Here is an 11,171-nt window from a genome sequence, read left to right on the forward strand (position 1 = left end):
CTTACTCACTTACTTGCTTTTTCCATTAAATCACCGTTGTGGGTCAAATTGTATCCCCTCCAGAAGATATATGGAAATCCCAAACTTTGGTATTGGTGAATGTGACCTTACTTGGAAATAGGGTCTTTACAGATATTCAAATTAAGATGAGGTCCTACCTGACTAGGGTGATCCCTAATCCAATGTGACTGGTGTCCTCATCAGAAGAGGAGAAAGCAGACAAGCAGGTAGGGAGAATAGTGTGTGATGACGGAGTCTGAGGTTAGAGTGATGCAGCTACAAAATAAAGGGACCCCAAGGATCACCAGCAACACCGGAACCTAAGAGGAAGGCATGGAACAGATTCACCCTTAGAGCCTTTAGAGAGAGACTGGACCTGCCAACTCCTTGATTTTGGACTTCTGGCCTCCACAACTGAGAATACATTTGTGTTGTTTTAAGCCACTTAGTTTGTGGTAATTTGTTATAGTTGCCCTAGGAAACAAATACAGTCCTCAAACATTTCCAGAATTCCTGCTACAGCCAGAAGCTTTGAGTAGCGAGGGTGCTGGGGAAGAGAGGACCAAACAGGTGCATAGAACAATGTTTCACAGTCCAGCAGTTCCATTAGGAACCTTAGTGATTCCCTCATCCTGTTCACACAGGTTTATCCACTTTTCAGAACAGTCGAGGGCAGGTGACATCCATGGTGACATCTGTGGTTGCCCTTTCAATGCACGCAGTGATGGCAGGAAACACTGTGGGGAGAGGAAATGATAGTAAGTCTTTGGAATCAGGCAGCCATTGAGATCAGCCTCAGAGAACTATTGAACATTTCAGTAATTTTCAATTACTGAAAGAACAACGATAATATTTAGGGTTCTGTTTGGAGTTATTTTGGGGTTCTTAGCAAAGATGAAGAGGACTGAAGAAATCAGATAGTAGAGGGTAAGAAAGTTCTGTCTGAAAAGCTGGGATTCAAGGGGAAAATGTGGGGCAGAGATCAACAGCTCCCTGAGGACCCACATCACTCTAGCGTCACCCCTTCCCAGGTCCTCTCGTAAACAGTAAATTCCTACTGGGTTGGCTTGAATTAAGTTGTGATCATTTCCCCAGGCTCTGATTTCACGTAAAGAGTTCAGCTGGTAATGAGAGAGGAGGGGACCCACAGTGGCTCTGCTTTTCGTGCTAATGAACTTACCCAGGCTGGTCTTGTCCTCTGAAGCCCAGTTCAGACCATTTCCTGTGTAGACTTTGGAGACCATGAAGAGAGAGGAAGGTGGAGGAAAGACAGTGGAAAGTCTGGGGTAGGAGAGAGCAGCAAGGAGAGGTAAGACCGGAATGAGAAAATGGTTTGTACCCAAATGTTGGTGCTCGGACCTTGACAGAGCCTGACTTGAATGCTTCCCAACCTGAAATTTGTAAGGTAACTATGAGCTGCTTCGATTTTAAAATCAGCTGCTCACTAAGTGATAATTTAGGTTTAGCAGCACTTAATTGGAAGAGGTTTATATGTCTAATGGAAATGGCCTAATAGGCCGAATAGGAGGCAGCATGATACAGTAGAAGACACAGAAGACCTGCGTCAGGCGTATGCCTAGAGCAGTGTTTCTCAACTTTTTTTCATTATCATCTCACTGAAGAGTCATTTAGACATGTTTTCCTAGTTGCCTCCCACATGAAATTTTATACCATAGATATCTTAGAAATTTGTTTATATACTACATGCACATCTGTGTTTATATACTATTTAAATTTGTTGATATACTGTTACAAGAAGCAGTTTGTCCCATCTGGGGCCAATATTGCCCCGTTGATAATTTCTGCTTTAGATGAGAACTGACCTCACGACCTAGGAATCCTCAGGAGTTGGGACAGGAGTCACTGGGTACAAGCTGACAGACCTGGCCTTGAAGTCTACTTCTGCCACTTCCAACTGTGCCCGTGAGCAATTTACGTAACTCATTCTGAGTTTTAGTTTCTTCATCTATCTTATCTATATTAAGAGCAATTTCGGTGAAAAGGTAAAGAAAGTTTAAGTACTTTGCACATTGCTAGACACCTAGTCTGTGATCACAGCAGACGTTTTTTCGGGCTCTTTGCTAGGCTGTTGTCCAGCCCCCGGCATCTACCATCAATGAATGGGGTACATGACAGTGACGTCGGGGAGTTAGACAAATGTGAGCTGTTCATTTGCAGAGAGTTTTCCTCCTTGAGGCACTTTTCTGTAATGAGCATGATGACCTTCTTCTCTAGAAGGGTTTGCTGGGCCTGGGCAGCCTGGATCTTCGGGGAGCTCTGCTTCTGCTTCCTCTCACCGGCCTGTTCATACCATGCAGAAGAGGGCTGCAGGCTGCTGCTGGCTTCCCACTTCTCAGGACAGATCGAGCCAGAACGTAAGGGCCTCTCCAGGGAATTCAAAAAGCCAAATGAGAGAATTATATTAAGAAACAATAACGAAAAAGAAAAGTCATAAGCCTTCAAAGTGTTTAAAATGAGGGAGCAACACACAGATGAACTGTTGTGTAGAAGAAGATTTGTCTTCAGTTGTGGTTTCTAAGCGTAAGATGACTCCCTATTTAGGTAGCGGGAGAAGAAAAAAGAAAAGGAAAAAAATTATAGAGGAACTCTTCTAAGGAGATGAATGAAAGAGGAAAAATGCTTCCTTCACGCGTGCTGGTGGCACTCAGGACGAAGTTTAGAATAGGGTGGTCTGTTTCTAAATGAGGTTTTGGAAGATAATCAGCTGTGAAATTTTAGGAGATGATGATGCATTTGCATAGGCCAGGGCTTTTGCTTTTCTTTTCCCTACAGGACATCTGAATTTTTGCCATATTACAAGGTACTACAGACTGAGGCCTGGAAGGACTTGAAGGTAACAACTCCAGCTTTTTGACAAATTCTTTGAGAAATCTGAGGACCTCCCCCGCCCCTAAAGAGGTTATCGTTTACCCAAGGTCGCACAGCTAGTGAGTAGCAGATGGACATACCTGGGTTTTCTGATTTCAGATCTGCTGGCCTTGTTGCTCCAAGTTAGCAGTTAGTAATGCCAGGATGCAGAAAGAGCACAGAGTGTGGTTACAACAGACTTGGATTGCAATCCTAGCTCTTCCCTTTATCAGCCATGTAGCTTTAGAAAAGCCATTTAATCAGCTTTTCTCAAATAATAGCACTCTGGAAGAGCAAGTTTCTGCTTGTTGTGAAGGGCAAGTGTGTCTGCACATAGTAGGTGCTCCATCAACGGAACCTCATCTCAAATTCCAAACCCAGGTGTCTTGGATCCCAGAGTATGGGCCCCTTTGCCCACAGCCTTGTGAAATGGGTCTAATCCTCTGTAGCACACGAGATGCCAAGAAATCCCAAAGTCTCCATCAATTTTTATCATATGAAGTTTATACAGCATCATTCATTATATGAAAAATACATATTAAAACAATAATACTATCTCACTCTTCCTATTTGTTGGCAAGTGTTTGGGGAAACAGGCACACTCATTTGGAATATCAGTTTGTATCACCTCTTTGGAGAATAATTTGACAATACATATCACAACTTAAAATGCACTTACTCTTTATTAACCTCCCTGTTTCACTTTTACAGATACATTCATACACATCCAAAATGCGTATCATTGCAGCATTCTCTGCTACAGCAAAGTTTGCACAGGAACTAAATATACCTTTGAAAAGACATGATAAATTGTGGTGTGTCTGTACAAAGAAATATTATGCAGCCATCAGGATGAACCAGGTCTACATATACTGTTATGGAACCATTTCTAAGATGTCCTGGTAAATGTAAAAGAAAGATACAGACTGATAAGTACAATATGATGTGGCTTGTGATGTATAGGATGTAGATACATTTATGCTTATATATGGAAAGGCTGCCTGTGGAAGTATCCAGAAGAAATTCAGGGGAGGAAAATTGGGGAACTGATGGCCAAGGGTGAGCATGAGATTACCATTTGGTATACCCTTTGGAAACTTTTGAGATTTGCTCCATGTACATGTATTACCTATTTTAAAAAATAAACACAAAGCAAAGAGAAAGCCCAGCCAAACAAATAAAATACTTGTGGTCTACGGTGCTGGTACAAACAGCCCTCCTGCGCATCTCCTCCAGTGTGCTTGGCCCAAGCTTCTTTGTCTCACTGGCCTCTTGTATCCTCACCTTGGCTCTCTCTTGACCCCCAATACCCACCACCGGCCTCCTTTGTCCTGAAAACCTGTTTCAGACAGCCTCCTCTGGCTTCCATCTCTGGTGCTCTCTCTTGGGCCCAATGCCAAGCACGTTCTCTGGCTCTGCGGAGCTCAGCTTGCTGGAGCCCGCCGACGCCTGGCCAGGCCAGCCAGGTCGCTAGACAACAGGCCTCTCTTGGCAGCAGCCGCTGCCTGGGCACAAGGAGGGAATGGTCTACGTGGTCGTCCACCGTGTAGATGTGCTACGGGGGCTGCCTGTGGTGACCTTTTTACCTTTGATTGGCCCAGGGCATCTTGGTTTCTTCATTCAGTTGTTTCTTCATTGGTTGATTTGTTGGTTCTTTTGTTCATTCATTCATTCAATACTTCTGAACCAGAGAAACAGAAGCTATGGTCCAATGGGATTCATTTTAGGGATGTGCCTGGGAATTTCATTTCCCTCTACTTTCCTTTTCCCCAACCCTATGGATAATTTAGATTTTATCATATCATAAGACTTAACAATTAAACCAACTGAACTTGTTGCATTATCAGGGGCAGCTTCTGGGGGTTACAGTTAAATGACCTCCCTTTCACCCTCACTGGAAAGGATCTACAGCAAAGAGGCGTTTAGTTTAATGACATTCGCAGATGAGTCTTATTTCTCGTGGCTGATTTTTAAAAAAAATTTATTCACTTATTTATTTTTGGCTTCGTTGGGTCTTCATTGCTGCACACGGGCTTTCTCTAGTTGCAGTGAGCGGGGGCTGCTCATGGCGGTGGCTTCTCTTGTTGTGGAGCATGGGCTCTGGGCACGTGGGCTTCAGTAGTTGCGCCTCGCGGGCTCTAGAGCACAGGCTCAGTAGTTGTGGCGCACGGGCTTAGTTGCTTCGTGGCATGTGGGAATCTTCCCAGACCAGGGATCGAACCCACGTCCCCTGCATTGGCAGGCGGATTCTCAACCACTGCGCCACCAGAGAATCCCTGATTTTTTTTTTGAACCAGTAAAAATCCTTATTTTGAGACTTTTCAGTGTTTCAATTTTTTCAGAGGGCATCTTGGGGAAGACAATGAATGCCTGTAGGCCATTGACCACTTTCTATCTTCAGCCATCAGGGATCTTGGGTGAGGTTAGAAGAGCTGCCAGGAACCGCCTCTGGCTTGATTCAGCTTCAGAAATACCTCCATTGATACTATTCAAATGTTTATTGAGTACCTACCTCAGACAGGATACTGAATTGACTTCAGAAAATCACCTTTGCCCAAGGCCTGGGAGGGGAAGGCACATCTGGACTCTGGTGGGAAAAGGAAATTCCTTGTGGGGTGACTGAAGAGTGGGCTGGCTCAGCTCCAACCAAAGAAGGATCCACGAGAGAAAGCCATTAGGTCCTGAACACTGATAGGGTTTATGGCCTCTGCTCTTAGTGAGGTGATCTGACCTGAATGGGCATCTGAGCAGGAAAGGAAGCCTACAGAAGTGGCAGCAGGAGTGGTCCCTAGGAAGGCAATGACTTACATCAATTGGAGGCATCATCTTGAACAATTGCACTGGGAGAAGCTGTAGTTTCTTGTGTTGTCCGATAAAAAATGTTCTTTAATGAGATAGCTTAGCATGGTATTTACGAGTACAGACTCTGGAGACAGACTGACTACCTGGTGATCTAGGCTCTATCGTTAAGTTTGTTTAACCTCTCTGGACCTCACTGTCCTCATCTGTAAAATGGGGATGTGATAGTGTCCACCGCAGTCCATTGCTTGAGGACCAAATGAGTAAAGCCCTAAGATAGCACCAGGACCATTGTAAGTACTCAAAAATGTAAACAGTTATTTTGACTGTGCTGTTTTGCCCTTCTGAAAATAACCATCTTCCAATGAGTTGAACTATTAATTTGCCTAATATTGAATTTTGTATTTGTAGGGGTAATAGGATTTTTGCACGGCAAAATACATGTTTTTTTCTTTTTTGTGTGTCTTTGCTCTCTTGTTCTTTCAACATCAAAACCCTAGGTTTTTTGATCTCGGAGAAATGATGCAAACGAAGGGAGCCACACAGTCCGTGGTCCTGGGGTGTGTTCCTGAACATACCTGTGCTCCTTCAATTCAAAGAGGAGCCTATAGTTCTTGGCTTAAAATGTCACAAAGAGATTGTAGCTGAAAATCCCCAAGCTCTTGAATGATTTGTCTCTGGCTTTTGCCCCTCTTTTACTGCAAGTATCATTAGTAATGTTGACTAAATCATTACCTCTCCAAAAGCCTGCCTAAATTATCTTTTTCCTAACTTGTGTGTTTATTGCATTAATCATTTGGAAATAACGTCCTCACGAAATACAAGCTCTTCAGGTTTATTTAAAATGGCTTGCATTTGTGTACAAGCTGACATTGCCTGAGGAGAAAGTCAAAGACCTTGTCAACAACAGACTTTTGAGTTTGCCCTTGAAATAATGACAATTAGGAATACACTCGTCAGATTCTGTCATTTGCAGAACTTCAGTAATCAATAGGACATCATCAGCCTTGTCCTTTTTTCTATGTCCACAATACTCCCTGGCTTCTGATTTGAACCTGAATAACTTTTGAATAAATTTCATTTTTGCAATTGAAGTGTAGTTCTGACCAGATGGACCTATTCAGACTTTTGTAACAATCCATTTCCAAATGATTTTCCAGCTATTCAGTTCAAGCTGCAAAGCTAACTGTTGTAATGAAAATAACTGTGTTATTTTCCAAGAGCTCCTCAGAACCATTCTTTAAAGGATCTTCCTCTTTAGGGCCACCGTGGGTGTTTTCAGTGAAAAATTATTATATATCTTATGATTGTATATTTTATAATATATTTTGTTTAAGTGAAGCTGAGGGAATCATTTCAGTTATTTTACCCAGCCCCACGCTGTGGGAGAAAGGTCCCCTTTTAACCAAACAGCCGGCCACTGCTCTTTGAAGAGCAATGTGTCAGTTCTTCAGTAGTACCTCTAGGTGGCAGTGCAGCCCAAGACAACGTTCTTGGTCCGGGCTTCCTCCCCTCCCCCTCTTTCTGGGCTGGCAGCACAGGTTGGATTGGCACGCAGGGAAAATAATCATTAAAAATAAATGCAATCAAAAGGAATAGGTTATTATAGTGGCACACAGGAACTGCTTTAGTTAGAAGTCTGTCACCCTCCCATTAGAAATGTTGTTTGGGAGGAGTTTGCCACTGGGCTGTGAACATTTGCTAGAGGTTAAAAGTGACACTCGCTGCGCCTCAACCTTGTAGCCTATTTAATCCTAAGAAGTTTGACTTTAGATGGTCGGGTGGCTTTGAAGTAGCACACAAAGGTGCACAGATGGATTTGCTTTGCTTAAGGCGATTCATAACTGTTTTTGTAACACTGACATGCACTATGACCCAGTGATGTACGGTGGTTTCATTGGCCATGAGAGTGTGCGTCCTTAGGAGGATTTCAAGATTAAATTCTGAAAAAAAACTGTTGTGTGCGCAGGGAAATATGATTAGAAAGTGTTGTTTAGTAAAACACTTTGGTAGGTTTAGTAAGAATCTTCCCCCCGCCCCTCCCATCTTCTCTGAGGCCAATCCCCTCCCACTGCTTTTTTTTTTAAGATTTTTTTTTGATGTGGACCATTTTTTTAAAAGTCTTTATTGAATTTGTTACAATATTGCTTCTGTTTTATGTTTTGGTTTTATTGGCCCTGAGGCATGCGGGGTCTTACCTCCCCGATGAGGGATCGAACCCACACCCCTTGCATTGGAAGGCAAAGTCCTAACCACTGGACCACCAGGGAAGTTCCCCCCTGCCCCCTTCTGAAGAAGCTATGGTTTTCTTCACTTTAAAATCAGGAGTTACCCTCCATGAACGTTATCATCCCACGTGAGTCAGGTGTTCTGGGTTATGCTATGGTAATGAGCAACCCCTAAGTCAGAGCAATTTATCCCCACCGAAGTATATTTCTCACCCACACAGCATGACTAACTTGGGCAGCAGGGGACTCTTATCAAGGAGCTATCACAAAGCGCCACCATCTTGTAACCGCGCCGAATGGAATGTGTGTTCTTGGGCCCTCTCTTCCACACTCTGCTCTGGATCGGACACACAACACTTCTACCCCTGCTTCATTACACAACTCGTTTCGCAGCCCTACTTAACGGCAAGGGCCTGGGGGAGACGTTGGCTGAGCCTCACAGCCTCCATCAGCAGTTTATGATCCTATGATGCTGTTGGGGGCGTTATCTTATTTATTTTTTAATGCCCTCAACTGTCAACACCACACACATGTTCGTTCCTCAAAAACTAAATTTAATGGAATACCTTGATGAATGCCCAGGCCCCCTCCAGATGCAGACTATATGATGTTTTCTGAGGAGCTTGTTCTCCTTTGCTAGGCAAAATTAATTGCTTCTTCTCTGTGGTTTGGTGGTACTTCGTGCATGCTGATGGTTTTGCATTTGTCACAGCCCAGTTTGTTGCTATTCTTTCTCCTCTGATAGAATATAGTCTCCAGGATGGCAGACACTCATCTTTATCCACCTTTGTATTACTGATGCCTGAGAAGATAGAGATGAAAAGAAGAAATGGGGGGGAAAAGTTATTCTATGAAAAATAATGATAAAAATAATATTTTAAGCTCCACGTGCTCAAAATACTGATTAAGTTTTTATTATCTATAATATACATAGATGCCTGTCTTTTTCAATTCCTATAATAATTCTATAATGTAGGTAACTGAGAAATTGCATTTCACAGCAGTCAAATAACTTTCCCAAATTTCTGAGGTAGAAAATGCTAGAGGTGAGATTTGAATCCAGGCCTCTTTGGCTGCAGAGTTCTACTTCTGAACCATTATGCTATGCTGACTTCTATCCTGATATGTATGTTTTATTTATTTATTTAAAATTTTATTTTATTTTATTTATTTATTTTCGGCTGTGTTGGGTCTTCGTTGCTGCACGTGGGCTTTCTCTAGTTGCAGCGAGCGGGGGCTACTCTTCGTTGTGGTGCAGGGGCTTCTCATTGCGGTGGCTACTTTTGTTGTGGAGCACGGGCTCTAGGAGCGTGGGCTTCAGTAGTTGTGGCACCCAGGCTCAGTAGTTGTGGCTCGCAGGGTCTAGAGCACAGGCTCAGTAGTTGTGGCACACAGGCTTAGTTGCTCCGCTGCATGTGGGATCTTCCTGGACCAGGGTTCGAGCCCCTGTCCCCTGCATTGGCAGCGGATTCTTAACCACTGCGCCACCGGGGAAGCCCCTGTATGTTTTAATAACAAGCACATAATTAAAAACATAATTGTGATTGGTTGAAAAGTTGACCATGCAAAGTAGTGTCAACTTGGAGTAAAGCCTTCCACGAATGGCAAGAGACCTGGATTCTATTTCCCACTCACTGGCTATATGACTTCAGCCAAGGATCTTCATTTGCCTCATCCCAGGTTCCATATCTGTAAACTTATAAGTTTGGATCATTAATTTTCAACTTTACTGTACATACTGGAGACTGTTAAAATGCAGATTCTGATTCAACAGGTCCAGGGAGTCTGAGGTGCTGTAACTCTAACAAGCTTCTTGGTGATGCTGTTGTTGCTGGTCCAGGAAGCATATTTTGAATAACCAGGAGCTACATGATTGCTAAGGCTTCCTACTGTCTGAGTCTGTGAGTCATTAGAAACTCTTGATTGAACTGCTTCTGAATTTCTATAACTGGCACAAAAATATGAAGCAATTGGTTATCTTAACATCCAGGTACTTGATCATTCACCCCAACATTCACTCTCTCTTCTTCCAGCAGTAAATCTGGAGTCTCCCTGGAGATTCTCTCCAATTTTCAACCTGTGCTTCAGGTGAATTTGGAAGGCATCAGTGTTTATAATTTTCTGGCCACTACATTTGGTTCAGGGAATGTCACGAGACAGATTGAAAGCCAGTAAAGTACAATCAAATGTGTGCCTGAGAATTCAGGGATGGGGCAGAGACTGTTTTTGCTGGACTTGAAGAACTAGAGCGGCCATGGCCATCTCACCTTACTACCGTGTGCACAGTAAGGTTATGCAGAAAGAGAAAACAGATCGAAGATACGGAGGGAGAGAAGCCAAGTCCTGGGAAGTCTTTTGAGCTTTACTTGTAAGAATAACTGGGATGGCTCACCCGTACATGGTTAGATACATTTATTAACATGCATGCATATGTGTGTGTGTGCCCTTGCACACGTGTGCCATGTGTGATTACCATTAAAGGCATATCAGCTGTGTAGGTTCAATCTCCTCCCAGATAAGGGCCTTAGACCCTGGGATCTGGGCTCAGCATTGGAGAATGGGCCCGAGGGATTAATTCCTGAGAATTCAAGGCTGAAGACACCACTAAAAGCCAAGCAGAAAGTACAGCAGAGGCATGGATGAAGCAGAGGGATAGGAAATGGGAGGTAGGCTACAGGACCACTGGAGAGTCAAGGCCATAGCTCAAGGGATAAGAACGGGATCTGCAGAGAGGTCCTGAGCTGCTGGTCTCTGGCTGTGATGCCTCCCACAGGGAAACTCTGACCTCTGCAGTAGATGAGGAAGGAATCATGAGGTGTGCCAGGCCAGGAGGATGTAGAATGAGGTTGTGCTACTCTCTCAGACCTTAATAAGGCAAAGTCACAGACTATGGATTGAAATTTGTTTGGCTAGCAAACCGCTGCTTGCAGTGCATGTGCCTGCGTGTGTGTGTGTGTGTGTGTGTGTGTGTGTGTCTGTGTGGGCGGGTGTGTGATTATTTATTTTCTGACAGAAGCAGTAACCTCAAATAGTCCCTTGAGACTGGGCAGCGATCATGGATGTCACAGATGAACTCCTTGTAGGATGGCCAGCTTCACTTTGACCTGTGGCAAAGCTATTTGAATTTTATTAGGGAAGCAGGTCAACCACCCTGTTAGACCTTTGGGTGATTAAAAGAAAATCATCTTATAAAACGTTCCATTATGGAGGTCTCTTAACTGACCGTGGCTTCTTGATGAATTTTAAATATCTGATAGGCAGATAGCATTAACAGTA

The sequence above is a fragment of the Lagenorhynchus albirostris genome, chromosome 7 (genome assembly GCF_949774975.1).
Source record: "Lagenorhynchus albirostris chromosome 7, mLagAlb1.1, whole genome shotgun sequence".
Lineage (NCBI taxonomy): Eukaryota > Metazoa > Chordata > Mammalia > Artiodactyla > Delphinidae > Lagenorhynchus > Lagenorhynchus albirostris.